At 54.5% G+C, this 26,568-nt stretch overlaps 1 long non-coding RNA gene and 1 other non-coding gene across 4 annotated transcripts; one reads left to right on the top strand and one right to left on the bottom strand.

The window, feature by feature from the left end:
• Positions 1 to 19,603: 19,603 nt before the first annotated feature.
• Positions 19,604 to 19,710, bottom strand: LOC139000952 (U6 spliceosomal RNA). The gene has a single exon (XR_011469766.1). It is a non-coding gene; the product is annotated as a U6 spliceosomal RNA (small nuclear RNA).
• Positions 19,711 to 20,734: 1,024 nt separating this feature from the next.
• Positions 20,735 to 26,099, top strand: LOC139000946 (uncharacterized). 3 transcript variants are annotated; one of them, XR_011469764.1, is made up of 5 exons: positions 20,735 to 21,127; positions 22,683 to 22,779; positions 23,047 to 23,229; positions 24,208 to 24,401; positions 25,982 to 26,099. It is a non-coding gene; the product is annotated as an uncharacterized lncRNA (long non-coding RNA). The 3 variants fall into 3 exon arrangements; XR_011469762.1 differs by having other exon boundaries at positions 24,208 to 24,675; XR_011469763.1 differs by lacking the exon at positions 22,683 to 22,779 and having other exon boundaries at positions 24,208 to 24,675.
• Positions 26,100 to 26,568: the final 469 nt, after the last annotated feature.

Raw genomic sequence — 26,568 nt, 5'->3', positions numbered from 1 at the left:
CGCGCGCCCACACGCAACGACGCCCGGACGGCGGGCACGGAGCGGGGGCGGCGGCCGCCCCGGGAGGTGACACGCGACCGCGGGTGCGGCCCCCCGTGACGGCGTCGGCTGGGCGGACGGGACGGACAGACGGGCGCGGAGGAGACGAGGCAACCGCCCCCGGGCAGCAGCGAGGCGCGGGGGTGGTTGAAGGCGAGGCGGCGACGGCACGGGTGGGCGGAGCGGGACTCCGGGGCCACCCGGCGAGGTGAGTTGAGGACACGGTTCGCCGGGCGAGAAAGAACGAGAGAGAAAGGACGAGGCCGGGAAACGAGTCGGTTCGCCACACCGCGACAAACGCGGGGTCTCACCGACGGGGGGGGCCCCTCCAAGGCCCAATTGTCGGTCCCGCGGAGGCCCGGGGAAACGCCGACTGGCTTCCGCCAGAAACAACCTTCGACCAACCTCGCTGGGGGCTCCGGGCCCCGCCGCCCACCGGCCGCGGCCACCACCGCCTTTGACCCTCGGGGGCCGAGAGGACCTAGAATCCCCTCTTTCAACCGGGCGCGCACGGCGGAGGGCAGGCACCGAGGCAAGGGCACCGGACCCGGACACGGGCCACCGGGTAAACAAACGCGGGGATCCCACCGCCACAGACACACAGGGCGGCCCCGCGTCGCCCGGGACGCCGTGCCGATCCTCCCAAGCGCACAAAACCTCAAAAGCCTCCTCCCGCCGCGCGGCCAAGGCCTCACACGCGACCCTCAGCAACCACAGGGGAGCCGCCGCGGCTCCTTCTCCAGCCGCCCATCCGTTCATCTGCCCAGTCCGAGCCGGACGGGGACTCGCATCCCGGGCGGAGCGCCCCCCGAGGACAAGCCGGGCCCCGACCGTGCCCGCGCAGCACACCTGTCGGCTGCGAACCCGTGTGGCGGGTGCGTGCGGAGAGGCGCGGGAGCGGGAACGCCGGGGGACGGGAAAGGCCTCCGCGGCCCCCCCCAAACCCCTTCGGCACACAACGGGAGAGAATCCCCCGCGCGCCCGAATGCGCACGCGGCACCCGCGCGCATGCACGCTCACGTAACGCGGCGTTTTTCCCCGCGACGGACGCCGGCCCCCCCGGCCCGGCGGGACCCTCCCCCGACTCGGGGGGGGGGGGAGGCGCGGGCCACGGTAAGGCACAAGCTGCGTCGCCGCTCGGCCCCTCACAAAGCCGGTGCGCGAGAGGGGCCCGAGCGCTCAAACACAGAGGCGGCTATCCGAATGCGCTTCCAGAGGAGGGGCGGCGGCTGGGGGGTCCGGTACCCCAAGGCACCCTCTCGGATCGCTAGAGAAGGCTTTTCTCACCGAGGGCGCGTCGTCCCCCAACCCCAGCAGAAACACCCCATCGGGCCCGCGGAGCCACGTGGAGACACTTCCGAGGGAACATGGGGGGGCCCGGGGGAGGACCCGACCGGGACAGGGTCAAGCACAGGGTGGACACAACAGGCGCTCGCTATAGGGGCCGTTCGAGAGAGAGAGCGCGGGAGGAGCGAGCCCGTGCCGCCTCTGGGCTTCGTCCTCTTGCCTCACCGGGGGCCTCGTCCGCAGTTTTAACTAAGAGAGAGCCCGCGGTGTTGCGTCGGGAACACCGGCACGACGCAAGACAGAAAAAAAAAAACTAAAATAACGGAAGAACAGGCGGCAGCAAAAACAAATCAACTCTCACGGTCAGCCAGCGGCCGGCACCCGCTGACTCGGCCCCGTCGCGGTCGCCCGCGCGGCACCCGTTGCGAGGGCCCGGCCCCCCCTCCCGCGAGGGGGGACGGGCGTGCCTTCCCCTTATCCGGCCAGACTCCCCCGGGGCTCCCCTCCAGCGCACCGCCGACAGCGGCGGCCCGGCGGGGGGCTCGCGGGGAGCGGGAAACGACACCACCAGCTCGGCCTCAGGCACCTGCAGGACAGCCCGGAGCGCTCCAGGGGCACCCGCCGAAGGCCAAGGCGAAACAGCGACCGCACGCCCAACGGGGTAGGCGCGTGCGGCGCGACGACGGGACGCCCCCTCCCCGCTGCGAGGAGGGGCGCCCGCGACAACGCAAGCCGGGAAAGGCGAGCGGAGGGTGTCCGCTGCGTCAGAGAGACCACGGGCATGACACCGAGGTCGGGCCGGGTTCCGCACCCCTTCCCTTCCACGCACCGCCGTCGGACGGGGAAGAGAGGAGAGGGGCCCGCAGGCAGAGCGAGAAGAGCGGTCTCATTCGCCAAGGAATGTCCGTCCCTCGGCTGGCGCGGCTTAGGCCCGGCCCGGGAGAGCGCGACGTCACCACATCGATCGGACGGCAACAAAAAACGGGGCGAGAAGAAGGGAAACGTGGCGGGGACAACCGTCCGGAGCACGAGCCTGCGCTTCAGCCTCGCCACGTAAAGCCCTTCGCTCTCTTCTCACGCGGAGGAGGAAGACCACGGTCCGCGGGGACGGGGCCCGAGACGTACAGCAGCCGGCGCGCGCAGGCCCGAGGCGTACGGCTTTCGCTCGTGCGGCCGGGACGGGGCGGGGGGGGGGGGGGTGGGGGGGGGGGGAGTCAGGCTCCGGGTCGCGGCCGAGAACCTCCCGGGGACACCCCCCCGTCGTCCAATCACCCGAGGACAGCGTGTCCACAGTCATCTCGTGGTACAAAATGCCAACTTTAGGCAAAACACGGACGGTGCCCCGGTGACGGGGGCCTCTGTCTACAGGTCACGCCTGACTCCCGGAAGCGAGTCGCGGCCACAGGAGACCCCACGGGACCCCATCGCCACCAAAGAAGGGCGGGGGGGGGGGGGGGGGGGTTGGACGGGGCTATCTGGTCGACCCCCCCAAAGCCAGTAAAGAGAGCGTGCCACGGACAGGCGGCAGCAAGAGGGAGAGGGCCGGGCCGTCCACGGCCTCCCTCACCACTTGGCACGCGCGGGCAACGGACTGGTCAAACGTGCTTCCGAGTCGGGACTTTGAAAAAATTCCGCCCGGCGCCTAGAACCACCGTGTCGGTGGAAGGCCCGGCCACGGCGTCGGCGCAAGCCCGCTCGCGGAAAAACGAAGAAACGTTATCTGACGACCGGGACCACGAGTGCGCTCGTACCGACCCGCCTCGCCCTCCGCCGTCCTCCACGCACCGCCCGTGCCGGCCCCCACCTACGGAGCTCCGCGACTCGGATAACGGCCACAAAGTCGAGCCCGGTGACCGCGGCACACTCGGGCACACGCCCGCCCGCGCAGCCCGGGCGACCACTGAACGCGCGCGCGCTCCCGCCTCAGAATCGGGACTTTGAAAAATTTCGCGGAAGGCGCCTCTGACGGACGGACTGAAGGACGGACGAACCCGCAGGAGCGGACGCGGACACACGGCACCAGTCGGCCGGCACGTCGCGCAGGCACGCGCCCGCGCCGAAATCAATAGAAGCGGGAGGTGGGGGGCGCGCCTCGGGCAGGACGGCGTCCCGGCGCAAGCCACCCTCTCCGGCTACGCCCGCGGCGGCGGCCCCGTCGGTCCCCGCGGAGGGGCGACAGCGAGTGCCGGGCCACACGTCGCGGCGGCGGCGGCGGGCACTCACTCCTTCAATGGCCCCGCCGCAGGTCCAATCTCCGGAGAACCGGACAGGCACCGACGGAGCGGCGCGAGCCAACCTCTGCGGCTACGCCCGCGGCGGCGGCCCCGGTCGGTCCCCGCGGAGGGGTAACAGAGTGCTGGTCGACCCGCCCTAGCGGCCCACCTCCCCAGAGGCGGCAGCCACTCACTCCTTCAGCATTGCTGCAGGTCCAATCTCCGGAGAACGGGCCGCGTACCGACGGACCGGCGCTGCCGGCAAGATCCCGACAGCGCCGCCGGCACCCTGGAAGTTGGCCTCGGGCACTGCAGCCGCTTCCCCTCCCTAGATGCTCCGCAAGGAAGAAACGATATAAAAGCGGCCGCCAGGTCGCTCCCGACAAGCGGCGCGAACCTCAGCGGGACGGATCCGGATCTCGGGCCGGCAAGGGCGTCCCGCCGCCCGCCCGGAGGGCCGATCGCGTCCCGGGCCCCCACCCCCAACCCCCTCCGGGACGGCACGGCGCCACCGAACGCGGGGGCGGGGGGGGGGGGCGCCTAGGATAATCTTTTTCTCGGAGGATGGCCGGAACAAACACGGGGGCGGGCCGAGCGGGCCATTCGAAAGTGAAAGACTTCCTCGGAGTCGCACACCACCACTACCCACCCCCCCCCCCCCACACACACACACCCCCGCAGGCCCAAGACATCCCGGCGCCTGCCTGCCTCCCTCTCTCCCTCTCTCCCTCTCTCCCTCTCTCCCTCTCTCCCTTCCCGGGAGACATAAAAAAAATATTTTATTAAATATTTTATTGATGTTTTACAGAGAGGAAGGGAGAGGGATAGAAACATCCACGAGAGAAACATCGAGCAGCTAGCTGCCTCCTGCACACCTCCTACTGGGGATGTGCCCGAAACCAAGGTACATGCCCTTGACCGGAATCGAACCTGGGACACACACACCCCCCGCGCCCCCACCCCCCCCCCCCGCCCCCACCCCCGTCGAGTCCGCAGGCCAACGCTCCATCCACTGAGCCAAACCAGTTAGGGCACAAAAACACTTTTGCCGCCAAGGAGCTGAAACCTACATGAGGCAGTACTCACGGATCATCTCATCTTTTCTCTCTCTCTCTCTCTCTCTCTCTCTCTCTCTCTCTCTCTCTCTCTCAATTATTGGGGAGACACCGGTTCATAAAACCATACGGGTTTTAAAGTAAAATAAAAAATGAATAAATCAGATATGAATAAATAGGAATCTTTGTATGGAACTAAACAAAAAACAACAACAAAAACATTCAGGGTATTCAAGTGGACAACTCAAGAAAATATCATCTGAATACATACATACATACATACATACATACATACATACCACATCCAGGGTGCAAGCAGGAAGCGTCATCGGAGCGCATTCGGCCTATGGAGCCCAGTGCATCAAGTCCCTCCGTCCTCATGGATTTCTTCTCCGCCCACCCGCCCTCCTCTTTTTTCTTCTCTTTTGTGACCCACAACCTCCACACCCCACCAACATCCATGGTTTCCAGCACAGGTGGGAGGTCTTTCCAAGGCCTGTCCACAAAGCCCGGACATACAGGCCATGAACGGTCAGCTCGACCCCAGAGCAGTTTAGGTCCTAAACTTGAGGAGAAACCGGTCTCTGCCCGGACAAGCGTGTGGGGCGGGAAGCTGTGGCGGTGCCTCGGGCGGTTGTGGGTTTCGGCAGGCGGACAACTCAGGACAGGTGAACACAGGCCAGCACATACCGGATGCAGCTGTGGTCCGGTTGGGGCGCGGGGCGAGGGGGGGTCGTAGCGGGCGGGCACCCGGCCTCTCTGGACCGAGTTGGCGCCGGGAGTGGCTAAGGCAGGGAGGCACTTCCGCCAATGGAGGCCTGCGCGCTCCTCACCGGCCAATCACGGTGGGTGTGGGTGTGTCCTGCCCCGGTGGGCGGGTCGGAGCGCCCGAGGCTGTGCACGTGAGGAAGGAGAAAAGAGGCTTAGATGCACCGAGGTGGGGATGGCGGCTGGGTGAGTTGTGGGCGCGGGGCGAGGGAGGGCAGGGAAGCGGGGGTCTCTTCCTGGTGGTAAAGGGCTTGGGATGTCCTCCCAACTTTAGCGTGGTGCCCCGTTTCCACACAATGCAGTTAGTGGGGCCCGTAGCCTGACTCGTGGGCACCTTGCAGGGAATGGGTCAGGCCCTGGGAGCGGACCCCCGTTTTCAGCGGGTGCCCTTCTCCCCGGGGCACACGCCGATGGGGCCGAGACTCCGGGACTGTCCAGAACTGGCAGGAGGGACCCCGGGGCGGGGGCTGGAGGCTGGAGAAACCTGACCGCAGTGGAGTTGCGAGAGGATGACTTGTGTTTTGGGGGGAGCGGTCATTGTATCTTCCTGTGAAGGGGGAAGTCCTGGGCCGCTGGACGATGAAGACGTTCCTGCATGGTCCGCAGGTGCCCTGTCCAGCTGGCCGCCCTCCTCCCTCTGCGGGACTCTCGGTGCTGGACATAGAACTCTGCGTAAATGTATTGACTTTTAATAGGAGGCCGTGTCCTGAGACGCCGCAGCCGTATTGGGTGCAGTGACTTCTGCTAGAGGTAAGAAGTTCCCATTCACTCAAAGTGCCAAGGGCTTTCAGTCTTTTCCCTGGTGGAGCCACAGAGTAAAGCAGCTGCCAGTCCTCTGCACTCCCTGCAGGAGCCGCCCACTCTCCCTCCAGATAGAACGCTGAGGGGATAACGCTGTCACGGGTCACAGCTGGAAATAGACTCTGAACATCTCTCTCTGTGTCTGTGTGTACATATACACAGAATTGCCTTCCAGTGATTTTTCTGAGTAAAATGAAGGCCTGTGACATATATTTGCTTTTTGAGAGAAGGGGGAGGGAGAGAGAGGTAGAAACATCAATGATGAGAGAGAATCATGGATCGGCTGCCTCCCGTACGCCCCCTACTGGGGATGGAGCCCGCAACCCCCACCTGTGTCCTTGACAGTAATCAAACCCGGGACTCTTTAGTCTGCAGGCCGAAGCTCTATCCAATGAACCAAATCGGCTAGGGCTAAACATCTCTTTTTATAGAAAATTAATTAGAAAAGGAGGGTGAGATGAACAGTTTGCAATATAATTTGAGGCTGAGCTCTAAGCGATTGGCCCCAGGATGTGATTTAGTGGCCATTGCCTGCAGTGAGGTGCGCAGCGGCATTATAATCAGGCATAGACGTCCATGATTTCTTGTCAATAAGTGGTCCATCTCAGGTGCTGCTTCGTAATTGACTAGGGCCCCCTTGAAGGCGTTTGGACAATTAGAGAAGAGGTAACATTCAAAGTTTTTCACTTTTTGAAAAGTGGAGGGTGATTTTCTAGTTTTACCAAATTCTTCAAGTTGCTATTTTGAGATGCAAGTTGTTATTTTGAGAAACCTCCGAAGGGTTTCTTTGTTTCCTTGTGGCGAAGTTAGCGGGAGACTGCGAATTGTGGGTAGAAGCACCCTGGTGGGAAGGGGCTGGTCATGGCAGCCCTGGGTTGAGCTCTGGACTGTTCCCCTCATGCATGGCTAAGTCACTGACCTTCAGTTTACTCACAAAATTGGTGGAAGGCAATTGTATGAAAATGCTCTTTAAACTAAATGTGTTGTTCATAAGCTAGAGGAAAGGAAAAATGCAGTGATTTTGGATGTACTACTTGTGAATAATACTTTTGAAAAACACTATCATTACATTGTGGGAACCATGTTGTACAGCACATTATTATTTTACTGCACAAAGCAGCAGAGAAAGGCCGTGCACAACTTCTAGAGTCATCGTCCCCGAGCAGGGACGTCACCCAGCGTGTCCAGGCCTCCGAGCACCTCAGAGGTGCTGCGCGATGTGCCGTGGTTTAAACTAAGAAAGACCTCCGGAGGCATTTCTGTATCACTTTCCTTCCATTCTGTTGTTTGGGATTGTAAGTGAGGTTCTACGGAGGAAAAATGACTGTTCTTGGCGGGATTCCTATGTGAACCTTTGCATAGCAGCCTAGAAACTTTGCAGAGGCACTAGCCAGTTTTGCTTAGTGACTAGAGCATCAGCCTGCAATTGAAGGGTCCCAGGTTCGATTCCAGTCAGGGACACAGGCCCAGGATGTGGGCTCGATCCCCAATGTGGGGCGTGCAGGAGGCAGCCGATCACTTATTTTCTCTCATCAATGTTTCTCTCTCTCTCTCCCTTCCTCTCTGAAATCAAGAAAAATATATTTTAAGAAATACTTTGCAGAGGTCTCCTCAGTGTGTCACTACCGACCATGAAATAGACTTAAACTAGTGGTGTTTGGGACGCACTCAGGGCAGGACTTTATATTTGGGCATTAGCAGTCTTCAGTGACGTCACTCTGCACATTGATAAGTCACAAGCTCTGTACTTGTGTTGCCAGAGACAACTACAATGTGTCTGACGGATCTGAGCACCAGGCCCACCTGCAGGGACAGGCACTCATTCCAATGCCCCCTTCTGCCTGAGCTCTGTCCTGAGCCTGTGCAGAGAGCAGCAGCTGCCGAGGACTGGCTTCCCTGGAGAGCGCTCACCTTCACACAGGGTATTACACATGTTCTGCAGTGCTCTGCAGTCAGGAGTGCCTAACGAAGGACTTACTGCCATGGAAAAGCTTCTCTTTAGTGAAATAGACCTCTCCAAAGTTGTTAAGCTGCTACACAGAGGTTATCATAGGAACCCAAAATCCTGAATCACATTTGCACGTTTTTCCTGTAACAGCCAGAGACTCGATGTCTTATAGACTCTACTGAAATCACTCATCTTCTCATCATTCATTCATCCACTCACTCATTCACTCACTCACTCACTCATTCACACATTCACTCATTCATTCTTTCACTCACACACTCATTCATTCATTCATTCATTCACTCAGCCATTTGCTCACTCATTCACTCACTTGCTCATTCATTCATTCATTATTCGCACAAGTGAATGGGGAGAGAACAGTGGTAGGTCAGTCTCGCCCTGAGACCTGGATGGCGGATGGCGAGCAGGACACCTGTCCTCAGCAGCTGGTGCCTTCCCAGTTGATACCCGTAGTGGTGCTCAGAGGGGGCACTTCTCTCCCTTTGGGTGGTAGGGGGGTGAGGGCACCTGCATGTCACTTTGCAAACCTGACGACACTAGACACAACTACTGTCCCCTTCATGGGGAGCGTGCATTGTAGGTCCTGAGGTTCATGCTTTGCTTCATCCCTTTACAAGTATTTAGGAGCCTGTTTTGTGCCACACCTTTCAAAGCTTTATTTTTCTAAGAAGCAAGTTTCATAGAAATCACGTCGAGGTGTGTGACTAAATCCTGAAAGCTCAGCAGCGTGAGCTGTAACTTCCGGAGGCGAGTGCTGACAGAAGGAGCAGCATGTGGCTCAGAGTCAGACCCACAGCCTGAGCCTGTGCCCGGCCTCTCCCTCAGAACAGGCGCTTTTTTCTGTCCCTGTGTCAGGGCTACATTGGCATTGTTGTTTGGCATTGCCTCCCTGTCATATGTAGCTGCCACAGGAATTTAGGAGATGAAGACAATGGTGTTTGGGAAATGTCCTGGAAACTTCTATTCTCCCGTTGAAGACATGGATTGCTCTAGCAGGCGCTCACCAGTTTGCTTAGTGAATGAAGCGACTACCTCCTTGTAGAGCCAAAGGTATCTTCCCAGCTGTGCGTTGTTTTCATCCTGTGCCTGGGACGCCTTGGGGCTGATTAGTCACTGAGAGTGGAGGCAGTGGTTCCTTGGCCAGGTTTGTTTATTGCTCAGTCAGGCGGAAATTCAAGATCATAGAACAAACGTTCTCTTCCAACTTCTAGAAAATGGATGGTTTCATACCTTTTTCTTCTCATTTATTTATTTTTAAAATCCTCACCGAAGTATTTTTCCCATTGATTTCTAAAGAGAGTGGGAGGGAGGGAGCTAGAGAGAAACATCAGCATCAGAGAGACACATGGCACGCGTCCATACTGGGGCTGGGGAGCCTGCAACCGAGGTTTATGCCCTTGACCAGGAATCAAACTCATGGCCCTTTGGTATGTAGGTAGATGCTGTAACCACTGAGTTAACCGGCCAGGGCTCATTTTTTTATTTTAGTTAAATATGAACATCAGAGGATTAATATGCTCCTCAAAGCCCTGACTGGTTTGGCTCAGTGGATAGAGTGTCAGCCTGCAGACTCAGGGGTCCCAGGTTCGATTCCGGTCAAGGGCATGTACCTTGGTTTTGGGCACATACCCAGTGGAGAGTGTGCAGGAGGCAGCTGATCGATGTTTCTCTCTCATCGATGTTTCTAACTCTCTATCTCTCTCCCTTCCTCTCTGTAAAAAATCAATAAAATATATTTTAAAAAATATGCTCCTCAAAGATGAGACTGCAAAGTAGAAATGTGTTCTTACAAAAACAGCAGTGAAACAGCAACAAGTGTGCTTGTTGTGCAAAATTTGCAAAATATAGAGAATCAATGGTTTCATGTGAGTGTGCACCAACTTTACACAGGATGATAACGTTTTGCAGGCATTCCATAGTGTTCCCACAATCAGCAATGTATAAAGAATCTACACTAATAAAAGAGAAACATGGTAATTGGCGTATGACCGCTACCCTTCCCATTGGCTAATCAGCATATCCTTATGCAAATTAACTGTCAGCCAAGATGGCAGCCGGCAGCCATGCACTGAAGCGAACAGGGAGGCTTGCTTCCTCCAGGAACTGCAGACTCCAACGTTCCCCTCCTCACTTGCTGGACTCTCAACTGCAACTCTAAGCAACTATTACTATGTTGCAAATAAGAAGCTAAACAAAACCAGCTTTCAGTCAGCCCCGGACCGCAACATTGTATCCATGTTTTCAGCAGCGAGGCCTCAGAGCTAAAGCTGGCCCAGAATAAAAAAAAGAAAACAAGGAGCGGTTGGGAGCTTTTAGTCAACTGCCAGTGGGAAAACAGCCCTCAGCCCCTAACCCAGGCTGGCCAGGCACCCCAGTGGGGACCCCCATCCTGACCCAGGACACCCTCCAGGGCAAACCAGCCGGCCCCCACCCGTGCACCACGCCTCTATTCTATATAGTAAAAGGGTAATACGCCTCCCGGCACTGGGATCAGCGGAGCAGCGAGGCTCCCGGCACCAGGATCAGCGTGACAGGGGGCAGCGCCCCAACCCCCTGATCAGCCCTGCTCTGTGCCTGATGGGGGGAGCTCCCCAATCCCCCGATTGCCCTGCGGCTCTGTGTGTGAGAGGGTGCAGCGCACCAACCCCCTGATCGGCCCTGCTCTGTGTGACAGGGTGCGGTGCCCCAACCCCCCGCCCCCACGGGCCCTGCTCTGTGTGTGACAGGGTAGAACCATAACCTCTCCATCGGCCCTGCCCTGAGTGTGACAGTGGCGGTGCCCCAACCCCCCTCCACGGGCCTTGCTCTGTGTGTGACAGGGTAGAGCCATAACCTCCCCATTGGCCCTGCCCTGAGTGTGACAGGGTGCAGCGCCCCAACCCCCTGATCCGCCCTGCTCTGTATGTGACAGGGTATGGAGCCCCAACCCCCCTGATCCGCCCTGCTCTGTGTGTGACAGGGGGCGGTGCCCCAACTCCCCTATTGGCCCTACTCTGTGCGTGACAGGGGGGAGCTCCTCAACCCCCTGATGGGCCCTGCTCTGTGAGTGACAGGGGGGAGCTCCCCAACCCCCTGATCGGCCCTGCTCTGTGAGTGACAGGGGGGAGCTCCTCAACCCCCTGATCGGCCCTACACTGTGCGTGACAGTGTACGGAGCCCCAACCCCCTAGTTGGCCCTGCTCTGTGAGTGACAGGGGGCAGCGCCCCAACCCCCTGATCGGCCCTGCTCTGTGCGTGACAGGGGGTGGCACCACAACCTCCCCATCGACTCTGCCTTGAGTGTAACAGGGGGTGGTGCCCGAACCCCCCAATCAGTCTACCCTGAGCGTGACTGAGGGTGGCATTGCAACCTCCCGATCCGCCCTGCTCTGTGCATGACGGGGCGGCGCCCCAACTCCCCAATCGGCCCTGCTCTGAGCCTGACCAGGGGCTGCACCTAGGGATTGGGCCTGCCCTCTGCCACCCGGGAGCAGGCCTAAGCCAGCAGGTCGTTATCTCCTGAGGGGTCCCAGACTGTGAGAGGGCACAGGCCAGGCTGGGGGACCCCCCCCCCCCCCGAGTGCACAAATTTTTGTGCACCGGGCCTCTAGTCTATCTATATAAAAGGCTAATATACTACATGTCCTTCCCACCTTCCGGCTGGTACTAAGACATGCACTGACCACAAGGGGGCAGCGCTCAGGAGCTGCCATGACGTGCACAAAGAAATGGCACCGCAGAGCCTGGCTGTGGTGGCTTAGTGGATTGAGCGTTGTCCCATAGACCAAGAGGTCCCGGGTTCAATTCCCAGTCAAGGTACATGCCGGGTTGGGTTGCAGGCTCAATCCCCAACAGGGGGCAAGCCAGAGGCAGCCGATTAATGATTGTCTCACATTGTTGTTTCTATCTCCCCCTCTCTCCCCCTTCATCTCAGAAATCAATAGAAAATATATTTTTTAAAAAAAAGAAAGAAAAAGAAATGGCACCGCAGACCTGGAGCCCAAAAAGCAATACTTGGCTTTCCCCAAGTGGGACACAGGCCCTGCCACCATCCTGGAGTGACAGTTCACCAAATCTCAGCTGATTCTGCCGAAACCCCATGGCACAAAATGCAGTCCACAGCCCAACCCAGCCTGGAAACGGTGGCTGTGGTTGCTGGGTAATGAGGTCATGTAGCAATGCCCAGCTTCCTCTCCCTAGCAACGAATAGCCCCTTGCATTTTCTTCAGCACACAAACACAGGTTAAAACATTTCACACTTTAACCAAATATCTGTGAAGTGTTTTCCTGTGCCTCATCTCATTTGATCCTCACAGAAGTCCTGGAGTAGGTAGATATGAGACTTGGTGGAATACTATTTTCTTTTCATTAGCCAGAAAACGGAGATTTAGAAAACTTAGAAACTTTACTTGACTGAAAAGAAGTAAGAAATGGTGGACCTTGACAATGACTTAAGGTTTTCTCACTGTACAGAATATAGACAAACACTGCTGCAGTTAAATATTTCACCCTTTGTTCTTCCTGCGTGATCTACAATAATGATCTGCTTTGTGTTGATATTTACTGCTGTGTTGCTGACAATCACCTGAAAGAGAAGTTGGGATGCTTCACTGGCCTGGAAAAAGTTTAGCTACATCAGAAAGCATGTCTACTTAAGCAAGTTTATTCTATCCTATTTAATAGAATCCTAATATGCAAATTGACTAAAGGGCAGAATGACTGGTTGCTATAATGTGCACTGACCACCAAAGGCAGACAATCAATGCAGGAACTTCCCCCTGGTGGTCAGTGCGCTCCCACAGGGGGAGCACCGCTCAGCCAGAAGCTGGGCTCAAGGCTGGCAAGCACAGTGGCTGTGGCAGGAGCCTCTCCCGCCTCCACAGCAGGCGGGCGGTAAGGAGTGAAGGGTCCCGGACTGAAAGAGGGATGTCCAACTGACAGCTTAGGCAGGCATCCTCCAAGGGGTCCCAGAGTGCAAGAGGGCACAGGCTGGGCTGAGGGACACTCCTCCCCCATGCACGAATTTTGTGCATCTGACCTCTAGTCCTATATGACAAAGGCCTAATATGCTGTGTGTGGTTGACCTGTTGGCTGTTCAAGCAATCAAAACTTAATATGCTAATGATATGCTAAGGCTGCTCAACTGCTCCCTATGATGTGCACTGACCAGCAGGGGGCAGATGCTCCACCGATAGGTTAGCTTGCTGCTGGGGGTCCGTCCGATTGGGATTGAGTGAAATGGGCCAGACACACCCTGGAGCCCTCCTGAGGTTCCTCCACAGCCGACCAACCTTCCGTGTCTCTCCCTGGCCCCAATGGTGCACTGGTGGGGGTCCCTCGGCCTGGCCTGCACCTTCTTGCAATCCAGGACTCCTTGGGGAATGTCGGAGAGCTTTTTTCTACCTGATCCTGCAGGCCAGGCAGAGGGACCCCACTAGTGCACAAATTCGTACACCAGGCCTCTAGTATCCTATATAATAAAAAGCTAATATGCAAATAGACCGAATGGCAGAACAAATGAACAACTGGTCGCAATGATGTGCACTGACCATCAGGGGGTGTGCGCATAACAAGGCGGGTGTCGGCCACAGCAGGATGGTAGAGCAGGTGAGTGGGGGCACCAAACCAAGGCAGGGTGACTGTCACTGTCATCAGGGCGAGCCTGTAGTGGTTACTGAAAATTCTTTCTCTTGCACAAAAACAGTCCCACCCGGCATTTGCACCTGCTGCTGGCACCGGCCCACTTGCATCTGCGGCTGGTGCTGGAACCACTGCTCACACCTACTGCTGATGCCCAGCATTGGCCCCGATCGCTCAGCATTGTCAGCAAGTGTGAGTGCTGGCTGTCAGCCCCTATTACACTGGATGGCTTCTCTACCTCCCCCTGCTCCTGATGGAAGATCGGGGCAGGCAGCCACCTCTCGCACCCACTGCCGGAGATGGCCCTGCTCTCACCTGCTGCTGGTGCCAGAGCTGCCATTCGCACCCACTGCCAGCACCAGTCCCGCTTGCACCAGTACCTGGCACCGGAGCCACCACTTGCACCTGCTGCTGGTACCTGGTGCCAGTCTCGATTGCTCGGCGCCATCAGCAGGTGTGAGCAGCAGCTGCCAGCTCTGATTGCCCCTGAGGGCTTCTCCACCTACCCCTGCTCCTGAGGGGTGATTGGGACAGCAGCTGCTGCTCACACCTGCTGACAGCGCCGCCTCTCTTGCACCTGCTGCTGGCACTGACCCCAATCACTCTGTGCCCTCAGGGGGTACAAGTGGGGCCGGCGCCGTCAGCTCATGGGAGCAGTGGCAGTGGGAGCAGGGTTGCTGGCAGGCAGGGGGCAGGGGGCCTTGGTGTGGAGGATGGGCTGAGACCCGCCCCTGTGTGTACCGTAGCCTCATGACTCACAGAGTCTTTCTTTCTTTTTTTTTTTTTTTTAAATATATTTTATTGATTTTTTTACAGAGAGAAAGGGAGAGAGATAGAGAGCTAGAAACATCGATGAGAGAGAAACATCGATCAGCTGCTTCCTTCCTGCACATCCCCCACTGGGGACGTGCCCGCAACCCAGGTACATGCCCTTGACCGGAATCGAACCCGGGACCCTTCAGTCCTCAGGCCAATGCTCTATCCACTGAGCCAAACCGGTTTCGGCTGCAGAGTCTTTCAAGGTGCACGAATTTGTGCACTGGACCCCTAGTCTCTACACTAATAAAAGAGAAACTTGCAAATTAACCATCACTCTGCTATACCCACCAGCCAATCAGGAATGAGTATGCAAATTAACCCAAGTAAGATGGAAGCGGCCACAGAGCTGGAGTAGCAGGAGGCTTGGGTTGGCCTGGCGATGGAGGAAGCCAAGCTTTCTGCCTGTCCTGGTCGTCCCTGGGCTCCGCTAAAGGCTACAAAATTTCAATTATAGAAGATAAATATATCCCAGATACCTGCTTCCAGCCCGCCCTGGCCTCCACTCAAAGAGTGGAGGCGCTGAAAAGAAAAAAAGGAGAGACTGGGAGCTTGGGTCCCCACTGGGGGGACTTGGCCAGCCTACAAAAAGCCATCAGTCCCTCACCCAGGCTGGCCAGGCACCCCAGTGGGGACCCCCACACTGAAGGGGGTGTGGTGAGCCTGAAAAAGGCCCTCCTCCACTCACCCAGGCTGGCCAGGCACCCCAGCGGGACCCCCACCCATGCACCAGGCCTCTATACTAATAAAAGGGTAATATGCTAATTAGACTGGGAGACCTTCCAGACGTTGTTCTGGACAAAGCCATGGTGGCGGGGCTGAGGTAGAGGCGGTTAGAGGCCAAGAGGGGAGGGCAGTTGTGAGTGATTAGGCCAGGATGGGATGGCAGTTTTTTGTGATCAGGCTGGTGGGGGACGGGGCCATTGGGGGTAAGCAGACCAGCAGGGGGGCCAGTTGGGGGCGAGCAGGCCATCAGTGGGGGTCAGTTGGAAGTGATCAGGACGGGGGGCGGAGGCAATTTGGAGTGAGTAGGCCAGCAGGGAGTCAGTTGGGGGCGAGCAGGCCAGTGGGGAGGGAAGGTGGGGGTGAGCAGGCTGGCAGGGGGGGCAATTGGTGGTGATCAGACTGGTGGGGGGTCACTTAGGGGCAAGCAGGCCAGCGGCGGGGAGCAGTTGAGGGCGAGCAGGCTGGCAGGCAGGCAGGCAGGTGAGTGGTTAGGAGCCAGCAGTCCCGGATTGTGAGAGGGATGTCCGACTGCCAGTTTAGGCCTGATCCCTGTAAACCGGCAGTAGGACATCCTTTGAGGTGAGGGGTCCCAGACTGGAGAGAGTGCAGTCCAGGGCTGAGGGCACTGGGCCCCTAGTATCCTATATAATAAAAGAGAAACATATAAATTGACTGTCCCTTTGCTATGCTCAACAGCCAATCAGGGTGAATATGCAAATTATTCCGACAAAGATGGTGGTTAATTTGCATACACCAGCACCGGGCAGAGGGCAGAAGTGGGAGAGCCAGCAGCGCCCTCGGTTGCTCCTGTGTGGGGACGTGGCTCCCGTGGTCGCTGGGCGGAGAGCAGAGCAGGAGAGCTGGAGGCTTGGGGGGCTGTGGCTCCCTCGGTCACTCCCAGAGTGGGGAGCACTAGGAATTCTGGGAATAGTTCTGATGGCAGCCCCAGGACCAGAAGCAGAAGCCCAGAGCGGGGGAGCACCAGGAATGCTGGGAATCATAGTTCTGGTGGCAGACAGATCTCCTAGACACTAGAGCAGGGGTGGGCAAACTTTTTGACTCGAGGGCCACAATGGGTTCTTAAACTGGACCGGAGGGCCGGAACAAAAGCATGGATGGAGTGTTTGTGTGAACTAATATAAATTCAAAGTAAACATCATTAAATAAAGGGTACGGTCTTTTTTTTTTTTGTTTTATTCATTTCAAACGGGCCAGATCCAGCCCGTGGGCCGTAGTTTGCCCACGGCTGCATTAGAGCAAAGTGAGCCTGGAGCAAGTTACTGTTGCGGTAGGGGATGGAGGGAAAGCAAAGGTGAAGACATAAGTAAAGTCAGAGTGTCTAGGAAAAATTAAAGGGAAGATATCCTAAAACTTCCAGGAAATCTCCACCAATGAAGCAAAGAAAAAAATTGCCTCTGTTATTCTGTGAGCAATAAACCAAACTAGGTTGGAGGTCTCAGACAGTTCGTTCATATGATTGCAAAGACAGACAGAAACTCCGGGAATGGAGAGGGCTACCCTGAGGGCTCCCAGATTGGAGAGGGTGCAGGTCGGGCTGAGGCAGTGGTTGGCTAACCGTGGCTCGAGAGCCACATGCGGCTCTTTGGCCCCTTGAGGGTGGCTCTTCCACAAAATACCATGTGCGGGCGCGCACGTACAGTGCGATTGAAACTCCGTGGCCCATGCGCAGAAGTTGTTTTTTGGCCTGGGCGAGTCTATTTTGAAGAAGTGGCATTAGAAGAAGTGGGGGGTGTCGGTCGGGCGACGGGAGATGCAGTGCAGGTGGGCTGTGGGATATGCAGCCCAGGGGAAGCACACATGATTCATGCAGGAGTTGAGTGAGCCAGTCAGTCAGCAGTCTCATTGTGCAGTGGTTAGTGCTAGTCGCATCCGCAAATCGTGCGCTGGTGACAAAAGATAGATGAAACAAGTATACAAGATGAGTGTGGATGGGAGAGTTGTAAGGGGTCAACCTCAGCGAATGTACCTCAATCAGATTGAGGACATTTTTAGCAAAGGCCAGTTTAGGAGTACCCTAATTTTAAGTTAATAACAATGTACCTACCTATTTAGTTTAGGTTTAAAAAATTTGGCTCTCAAAAGAAATTTCAATCGTTGTACTGTTGATATTTGGCTCTGTTGACTAATGAGTTTGCCAACCACTGGGCTGAGGGACCCCCCACACCACCGTGCATGAATCTTCATGCACTGGGCCCCTAGTCTATATATAAAAGGCTAAGTTGACTCACACATGTGCGATACATATACAACTCTAACTGGCACCAATCACACACGTGTTTCCATCTGTCGTTGTAGATCATGAATTTGGTTCACACTGCTATTATAAAGGGCAAATTGCAATATTAAAATATTCCTTCTACTTCATTTCCTTTCCATGTGCATGAATTTGTGCACTGGGCCATTAGTGAATAATAAGCATGGAAATTTTTGTCTTTAGGGAAAAAGACCTCTCTAAAATTCTTAACCAACTGTTTAATGATTATAAAGGGAATCCTAGGTCAGAGGTCAGCGAGCTGTTTCTGTAACAGCCAGACACTCAATGGCTTACGGTTTCTGCAGAAACTCCAAGCCTCTCCTCATTATTAGATAACAGTCTTGACTCTATGCAAATAAGTAGCTGTGGCTCTATTAGAATAGATATTTTCTGTGAACAATAAAGGTTGATTTTCATATAATTGACCTGTATTAGGCAATAAGGCTTCCTTTGAATCTCAGAGAATTAGGCACAGGGCCTAGGCTGCTGGGCCCTGGGATTCACGGGGACATTTCTGCTTCACTAGTTGGAGCAACAGTGCCGGGAGCTTCCTCTCCGCACCACTAGGAACAGATGACTCATTAGCCAACACTGTACGTCAGGGCCAGTCAGACTCACTAGATCCTGCTTGGATTTGCTGTATTTCAGGCTGATCAGATCCACCGAGAGTTCAGTGACTGGAAAAGGCCCAGTGCCCCTGCCTCTGGGATTCAATGTCTCTCGTCACATTTGGACTTTCCCATTGAGAGGGTGCAGTTCCCAAGGTCTGGTTTTCATAGAAGAGTCTTCATGCAGCTCTTCAAATATGCTGTTTCTAGTCATCGATATAGTTCCCCATGCATTGGTGAAAGGTATGCCATGTGGGCACTCCCAGAGTGGGCAATAGGACTCACATTACCAATCAACTCCAACATTACCACCACCATAAACTTTTGAACTGCTTCTTCATAATTTAAAACAAGGGAGAGTGGGCATTTACATGTCACATAGAGTAGCACACCTCAGAGGTCAAACTCTCCCCTCACCTTCAGGGTCCTGCTGGGATTTGAGTCTAATCAAGGTAGCAACTGTCGCAGAAGAGCTCACTGTCTTTGTTACTCTGGTGTGCTTCCTCTTGACAATTTTCTGTTCCCTGGCAAATTCTGAATTATTCTACCTTCCTCCAGTTTTTCTCATATCTGGCTTGAAACCTGTGACAAAATTGATCTCTTCATGCTGAATTAGATCTCTTGGATACAAATCAAGTAAACCATCCATGTCCACTGTTCTGGAGCACTCAGAAAACTTTCAGAATGTCTGTGTAATCACCCCAGGCATGGAAAGAGAACTCAGAAACCCCACTGGATTGCCACCACAGCCCCCACTCCTCCACTTAGTGTTACATGCCGTAGCCCAATATTTACCGTCTTGAGCAGAATCTGGATTAGAACTTGTTTTTTAAGACTGAATAAATGATTTTCTTTTCTTTTTATAGATACAATTCCTCATGAACTGATGCCTAAGGCCCTACAGCGTACCTGCTACTGCCCAGTCCTAACAGAAGCTCACGCTGATATTAGTGAGGAAAAGGTAAGTACGGAGAAATGTACTCATATTATTCCAGAAGGAAATAACATTGCTTATCAACATCATACAAATCCATCAGGAGGACAGGCCGTGACGGCTTCAATGTCAACAGGCCACAGGGAGCTTTTGATGAGTGAACAGGTCTAGGTAGAGACAGGGACTCCTTGTTTGACCGTAGGGTCCAAGGCGTCACCTCATATAACTACTTTGATCAGGCCAGGTAGGATCAGGTACAGCCCACACTCATTGATGTAGTCTTCCGTGCAGGGCCCTTAATGACTCTGTGAGTGACATCACACCCGAGTCATAATGGACAGCTCAGGTTGCACGGTAACTTGGTGGCCCATGTTTAAGATTTGTTCTTTGTAACCCAGGAAATCCTGTGGGACAAATCTCTGTCCATCCCCATGGTGATGACTGCCCCTCACCCAGAATGTTTGCCCCTCTGGCTAGAACAACTTTTTTTTTTTTAAATATGGAACGCTTCACGAATTTGCGTGTCATCCTTGTTCAGGGGCCATGTTAATCTTCTCTGTATCGTTCCAATTTTAGTATATGTGCTGCCGAAGCGAGCACTGGCTAGGACAACTTTTGACTAATGGGGATGGAAGCCACGTGCGATGCCCTGATGGACTCAGCCAGAGGCTGGAGCCATTGCCGCCCACTGGTCCGTGGGGAGCCAGGACACCTATGCAGCTTGGCCCCTAGTTACCTCTTCCCCAGCTCTCAGCAACCCAGGGAACCCTGATGATCAGATTTGCTAGCTTTCTACCATGAACCTTTCTAATTTTTCTCGCTTCTGGCTTGGAATCATTGACCCAAATATATACTCATGTCCTGAAGCTCTTTGTGCTGAATCTGAGTCTTAGCTATAAGTCATGTAAACAATCCATGTGTGCTGCTGTGGACAACTCAGAAATTTGTCAGATGGTCTATATCATCAACACAGACATTCACAATGGAAGCCAGGAGAGCCATTGGATTGGCACAGCAGTCCTCACTCCTCCATCTAGTGATGCTGTCACCCAGTATTCATAAACTGCCTTGTTTGGCAGACTCTGTAGTTAGAAATTGGCTTTGTAACTCTTAGTTTTCTTCTTTTCATAGACACCAGTCCTCATTAACTGTCTGGTGGCTAACACCCTGCAGCACACCTGCTGCTGACAAGTCCGAACACAGGCTTCATCTCATCCTGAGTGAACCAAAGGTAAGTAAACAAGGATATGCTTATGGGTGGGGAATCCTGAGCACCTGCACTGTGACTCACACACCAGCCTTCCCAAGGTCCCAACCACAATCCCCATCTGTCGGGGACACTGGTAGGAGCATCACGTCTGCTGCGGTGCATGGAGGGGGACACGCAGCAGCCTGCACCTGTGACAGTGCCTGTCTTTTTCCGGGTTGAATTCAAAAGAAGCAAACTTTCAGGTCACTCCATGGAGTCATATACCCAACTGAGGAGTAATCTGCCTCTAAAATCCAGAGGCTCCCTGGGCGCTGGTTCTCCATCTTGGTAGCAGGGGCCAGATGCCAGCAATCATTATTTACCTCAGACACCTGCCTGCCCCACAGAAGAGCACTGGTCACAAACATATTTCACTAAGAATTCTGAATTTCAGTCAGATTTCTTCCTCAGCTACTGACTCTAAAAGTGTATCAACTCTAGAGTAGTATTGTCCCACTCACTTGGCCCATTCTGGATAACGTCATCATTGTAACTGACCAGCAAGAAGTATTTCCTGTGGAAGAAAAGGGCAGTGAGGACCTTCAGCCTGTAGAGATGACTCATCCCTGAGGGAAGATAATGAAGGTGTGTGGGGGCCTTGCCACCTGAGAGAAGGCAAATTGGATTGAACTATGGGAACACGAGGAGGAGGCATTTGCCTGCACTGTACGTGCATATGGAACAAGGTGATGTGGACTTGGAAGTTGCTCAAGCAAAGTAACCACATGGTACAGCAGCAGCATAGGGTCTCCTGTGGTTAAAGAATCGGTGAGTACACTGCCACTTTCCAAGTTGTGTCTTCTCCTCTCTCTCTTCTCCATCTCCTACTCCTCCTCCTCTTGTTTCTCATCCTTTTCTTATTCTTTCTATTTCTTCTAAACTTTCTTTCCTCCTCTACTCTCTCCATCTTTTCCTCCTCTCTTTCTGGTTCCTGTCCAATCTCCTCCTCCTTCTCTTCCTCCTTCTTTCTCTCAAAACAAACCAAAAGCGTAATGAGAATGTGCCCAAATTCGCACTCCTGAATCTTTCAAATCCTTCATGCTGGCACAAATCTCATATTCATCAGGCAGATGGTACAGCTTCTAACTTAATACTTGCACAGTTACAAGCAGTTCTTATGGATTGGTTTAGACTTTCTCTCCACAGTTGCCTTGACTCATCGGTGATGAGTGTGTGGGATAATTCCGCTGCTATAGGTATTTCAGTTATGCATTTTACAACCAGGAGCAACCACAGAATGGGTGAGATCAAATTTGGACCTATTTCAAAATGGACCTGAGCAAAAATTCACTGGTCACCTGACCCTCAAAAGCTCCTAGTCTTAGTGAGGGCTATAGTATTATTTTGGATTCTGAGACCAATTTCTGTTCATAACCATTTTCCTGTGGTCGCTGAATTATCTAGTTCATTGTTTCCCCCAAAGAGATAGTTACTCGGATAAAACTTTTTGAAAAGGGGCTATCAGCCAATGGGCCAACCAAAGCATTCCTTCTTCTATATTAGAGCAGGAATCAGTGGGCATTTCCATGTTACAATTTTTGGTCCATCTTTGGATGTCTTTTTCAGCCCACCATCTCAATAAACTTTATACGACTTTGATAATGACCCAAGCTGCAGATATAAATGCACAGTCTCTGTCTTGTCGCCCCAAACTATTAAATTCCCTTTCATCACAATGTATATTTCTTTGAACATTGTCCCCCCACCATTAATTATTTCCGTACATAATCCATGTTTCCCTGCTTCTGTAAATCACAGAATTCACATGGCTCTTGTAAAGGGTAGCACACTTCCTCAAGGGTCGCACTCTGCCCCTCACCTTTAGTGTCCTGCTGCGATTTGTGTCTAGTCGAGGTGGCAGCTGCTGCAGGAGAGCTCACTCCCATTGTCGTCCTTGTGTGTTTCCTCTTGCACATTTTCCCAGTCCATGAACAATTCTGAATTATTCCAATTAGGTTATAGCCATGTAAGTTATAACTCTACCATGAACCTTCCCAGTTTTCTCACACCTTTGGCTTGGAACCATTGAGAAAATAAATCTTCTCATGTCCTGAACATTTTCAAGCTGAATCTGGTGTCTTGGATATAAATCAAGGAAAACAACCATGTCTGCTGTTGCGGACCACTCAGAAATTTTTCAGAACATCTATGTCATCACCAGAGACATGGAAACTACAAACTAAAAACACATTGGATTGCCACAGTGATCCTCACTCCTCTGTTTAGTGATGCTGTAGCCCAATATTTAGAGATTGTCTTGAATGGACTCTGGAATAGAACTTGGTGTTTGTTTTCTCTTAATGATTGTCTTTTATTTTCCTAGCCATCTTCCTCAATAACTGTCTGATGGCTGACCCCCTAAGCACACCTGCTACTGCTCAATCTTAACAGAGGTTTTCCATGATCCTTAATGAACAGAGGCAAGTAAACAAAACTATGCTGGCATTATTTGAAAACAGAGGAATGTCTCTAACTTTCAAAAACAAGAGGAAGACTGACAAAGATTCTTTTAAAATTATCCCATTATTAAATATTGGGGGATCATGTAGTTAATGACATTATATTAACTTGTACAACTTCACAATGCAACATAGCACACTCCAGTTTGTGCTCAACACTCACAGGATAGCATCCTTGTATTGGAACTCGATTGCCATCGTATCCTCACTCATGCTTTTTCCCCTCAGGTGACCGCCATGGAAAAAGTCTGCAGGTAGGAGATCTTCAAGGTGAATGAGGAGGTGAACTGCCCAATCTCTGCCCATCGTGATGGGTTCATTACCCACTGTCCTTCACAAACATCCCGAATGGTCCTTTGTAGCGCAGCCGTCCAGTTTCCTGTTGGATATTGACATCATGCAGAGTCACCGGTAAGCCAGGTCACGACTTTGCTTCCTCTGTCAGCAGGTCATAGGGAGCCTTCCATGCGCCCACAAGTCTAGGCTGAAAGAGGGATTGGTTGTCTGGCAGGAGGGCCAGCTCTTATCTCACGGCTCTGATCCTCCGAGATCCCGTCATGTGTGAACCATTTCACCTTCATGTGGTCTCCTGTGTGTGGCCTCTTTAGGCTCCGTGAGTGACCTCTCACCCAGGTCACAGTGGACAGCCAGGTTGCCTGGTAACAGTGGCCCATGGTTAAGCACTACTTTTCTGAAACCCAGAGAGCCCTTTGTGGATAAGTCACAGGCCATCCTCAGCGTGAGGACAGCCCCTTACCCTCACGATCTGCCCCTCAAGGCTAGGACTGCTTAGGCCTAAGGAGGGGACGCAAGCCCCAAGTGCTGCCCACGTGGACCTCAGCCAGAGACTGGAAATCTGGCCCCTCCAGTCCACTAGGGAGCCGGGGTCCCTATGGGGCTTGTCCTCTAGGGTAGCTTCTTCATGTTCTCGAATGTTCTAAGAGAGGCCCCAGGGCCAAGGGTGCTGGGGCCCTGTGCCTGGCTAGGACTTTCGGAGAGAAAGGCCAGGGAGTGATATCAGGGCAGAGCCTCACTGAGAGAGAGGCCAGGGCCTAGGGCTTGCTCTCCCTGAGCAAGGCGCAGCCCTTTGGTGATGGGCCCCACTATGTGGGGCCAGGCGGGCTCTCTGTGCGGGACCTTCGGCTCCGAGGTGCTGACCCTAGGCCGAACTCTGAGGCTAGCATCGTCTTTCACCGTGTCACGCTGACATTGACAAGTCACAGGCATTGTTCTTTTTCTTCTTTGAATGCTAATTGTCTCTGTATTTCCTTTCAGTTTCACCATAATCTTTGCCTCTAGGTACATATCAACACAGCAGATTTCTTTTTAAAACCTAGTATTGAAGATTGAATATCTTTCCCCATTGTGACCTTACATCACTCTCCCAAGGACAAATATGAAAACTCAAGGTATCTGAGGCCCGGACACACCTCCATGACTAGCCGGCTGCCTCGGAGCTGGGGACTGCGTGCTTCCTGCCATCAGCAGATCCAGCCCCAGAAACAGACCAGTTTGCAATCATCTCTGAAAACTGCCACGAATGGGTGTCCTGTTCTAAGCCGGGTCATCCAGGAAGGACGGGGGTAAGAGGGACATTTTGCTCCAGAAACAGAATGTCCAAAAAGGCCCAGCCCATTATTTTCCCCAGAAACGGCTGGAGGAGAGTAAAATCCCAACATGAGCCTCGAAGGCCTCTGTGCCCAGGGGATGGCGTTGCCGGCTGAGGAGGGGCAGCAGGGGACACGGGCAGTTTCTCCACAGGCCGCAGCGGGAAGCTGGGCAGGAGCCTGGCGGGCCCCGGGTTCTCTAAGAGGTTCTTCTAGAAACAGACCCCTCAGACGCTTCCTCTCACTTCAGGTAAGAAGTTACTGTTAAGGCACTTGGGGAGCTTCCCTTCCAGCTTCAGAAAGGAGGCGCAGATATGTGAGTCACCAGTGCAGCCCGCCCTCCAGGCCTTAGTGGGCGACCTGAAGGTGGGGGACCCCATAGAAGTGGACAAAGGCTACTGCCACCACCATGACACTAATTACCCGATGTGACTGGTTCCATGTGTCAACTTAATAGGACCGAGCACTCTGTAACTGGAGCAGCCTGGCGGCCAGCTCTGGGGCTGCACAGCCCAGCCATGAGGAAGAGCCGGCCCAGCTGCCCGCGTGTGGCCTTAACACAGCCCCTGGTGAGAGTCAAGGGCGTGGTGGACACAACACTGCTCCAGCCAGGGCCCAGGGACATCCCTGACCTTGTCCGCAGGTGTTTAGCGGGGACCCACTTTGCCACAGTGGTGGCGGGATGCCCAGGACACAGATGATGGAGTGGTACATGAGCCAGGGCTGTGGGGCAGGGGTAATGGAACCAGAGCACCAAGCTCCGTAATGTAGAGCAAGCCCCGCTTGATGCAGTCTGCAAACTGCCCGAGAGGCTTTCTGGGAAGAATTGCAGGTGGTGGGAAAGGGCCAGGAGGAGCTGAGGCAGAACTCTGCGCCCAGGAACACCCCCAGCCCACCTGCCCCCAGCAGGGGCCGGAAGTACCTTTGGTCTGAGCAAGGTCAAGGTTCACAGAAAGAGAAACAACAAAAAGAACCAGTAAGCAGGACCGTGCAGTGAGGGCTCCTTTCTGTGCGGGTGCAGACGCTGCTGGAAGCAGCCTGTGCGAGGGCCTGGCCCATGCCCTGCAGCAGGAAGCTGTCCTGCAGCCGGTCAGGGAGCACGGCCTCAGCGTCCCTCCCAGACCTCATGCACCCACCCCATCTCCTCCCTGGCCGGTTGCGCACAGCCAGAGGGCAGGCCCCGCACCGCCCCTTCCCCTGGCGCACTGCGCATGCATCTCTTCAGCTGTGGTTGGCTCAGCGATTCCCCAGGAGCAGTTCTCCCGCAGGTGCTCCAGCTCAGCCCGGTCACCCTGTCCGATTCCCTGTTACTGGCAAGAGCCCGGTTGCACTCGGCTACCACTGGTCCCTTCTGAGCAGAGATCTAGCTGGTACCTCAATGCCCTGCACCTCCAGCAGGGGGACAGCCTGGGTGTGTCACCCCAGGGAGCAGAGACCTCCCTGGGAGGTTAGGCAAGCCGGCAACGGCCTGAGCTGGGGCCCACCACCCTCGAACTACACCCCCCAGCGGGCCAGTCGGCCTGCAGCTGAGCCTCCTGATCTTCATGCTCCACCAGGCACCGTTCTGATGGCAACTGGCAGTGAGTCTCAACGCTCAGAGCACAGGACTGGCCTGCAGGGAGCAGACACTCATCCCAAGACCCCACTGCTGCTGAGTTCCATTGGAGCCTGTCAGAGAGCAGCCACTGCCGTTGCCGGGGCTCATCTGAGTGTGCGCCAGCTTCACGCAGAGCACAAGGCATGTCTGCAGGTGCCACAGAGCGTTCCCCTAACCGGGAATGGCCTTCAGTGTGGAAAAGACGGTCTTTAGTGAAAGAGACCTCTCCAGAGACCTCAGCCAGACACGCAAAGACTATCGAGTTATTCCAGGATCCAAGATCACTTCTGCAGACTTTGTAACAGCCAGAGGCAATGGCTGAAGGTGTGTATTTAAACTCCAATCTCTTCTCTTAGACGCAGCGTCATAGACAATATGTGAGCAAATAGGTGTGGCTGTATTCCCATAAAGCAGTATTTGTAGACACCAGAGTGTGCGTTTCACATCATTGACATGTTTTGGGCTGCAGGGCATTGTTTGGGCTCCAAGACAGAGGCCCCGGCTGCCTGGGTCCTGGGCCACCGTTGAACTCTCTGAGAGAGAGGA

This window comes from Myotis yumanensis, unplaced genomic scaffold (assembly GCF_028538775.1).
Source record: "Myotis yumanensis isolate MYYU_CA2020_CCGP unplaced genomic scaffold, mMyoYum1.0.hap1 SCAF_48, whole genome shotgun sequence".
Lineage (NCBI taxonomy): Eukaryota > Metazoa > Chordata > Mammalia > Chiroptera > Vespertilionidae > Myotis > Myotis yumanensis.
The sequence above is the reverse complement of the archived record's forward strand: the minus strand, read 5'-3'. Positions and strand labels throughout refer to the sequence as shown.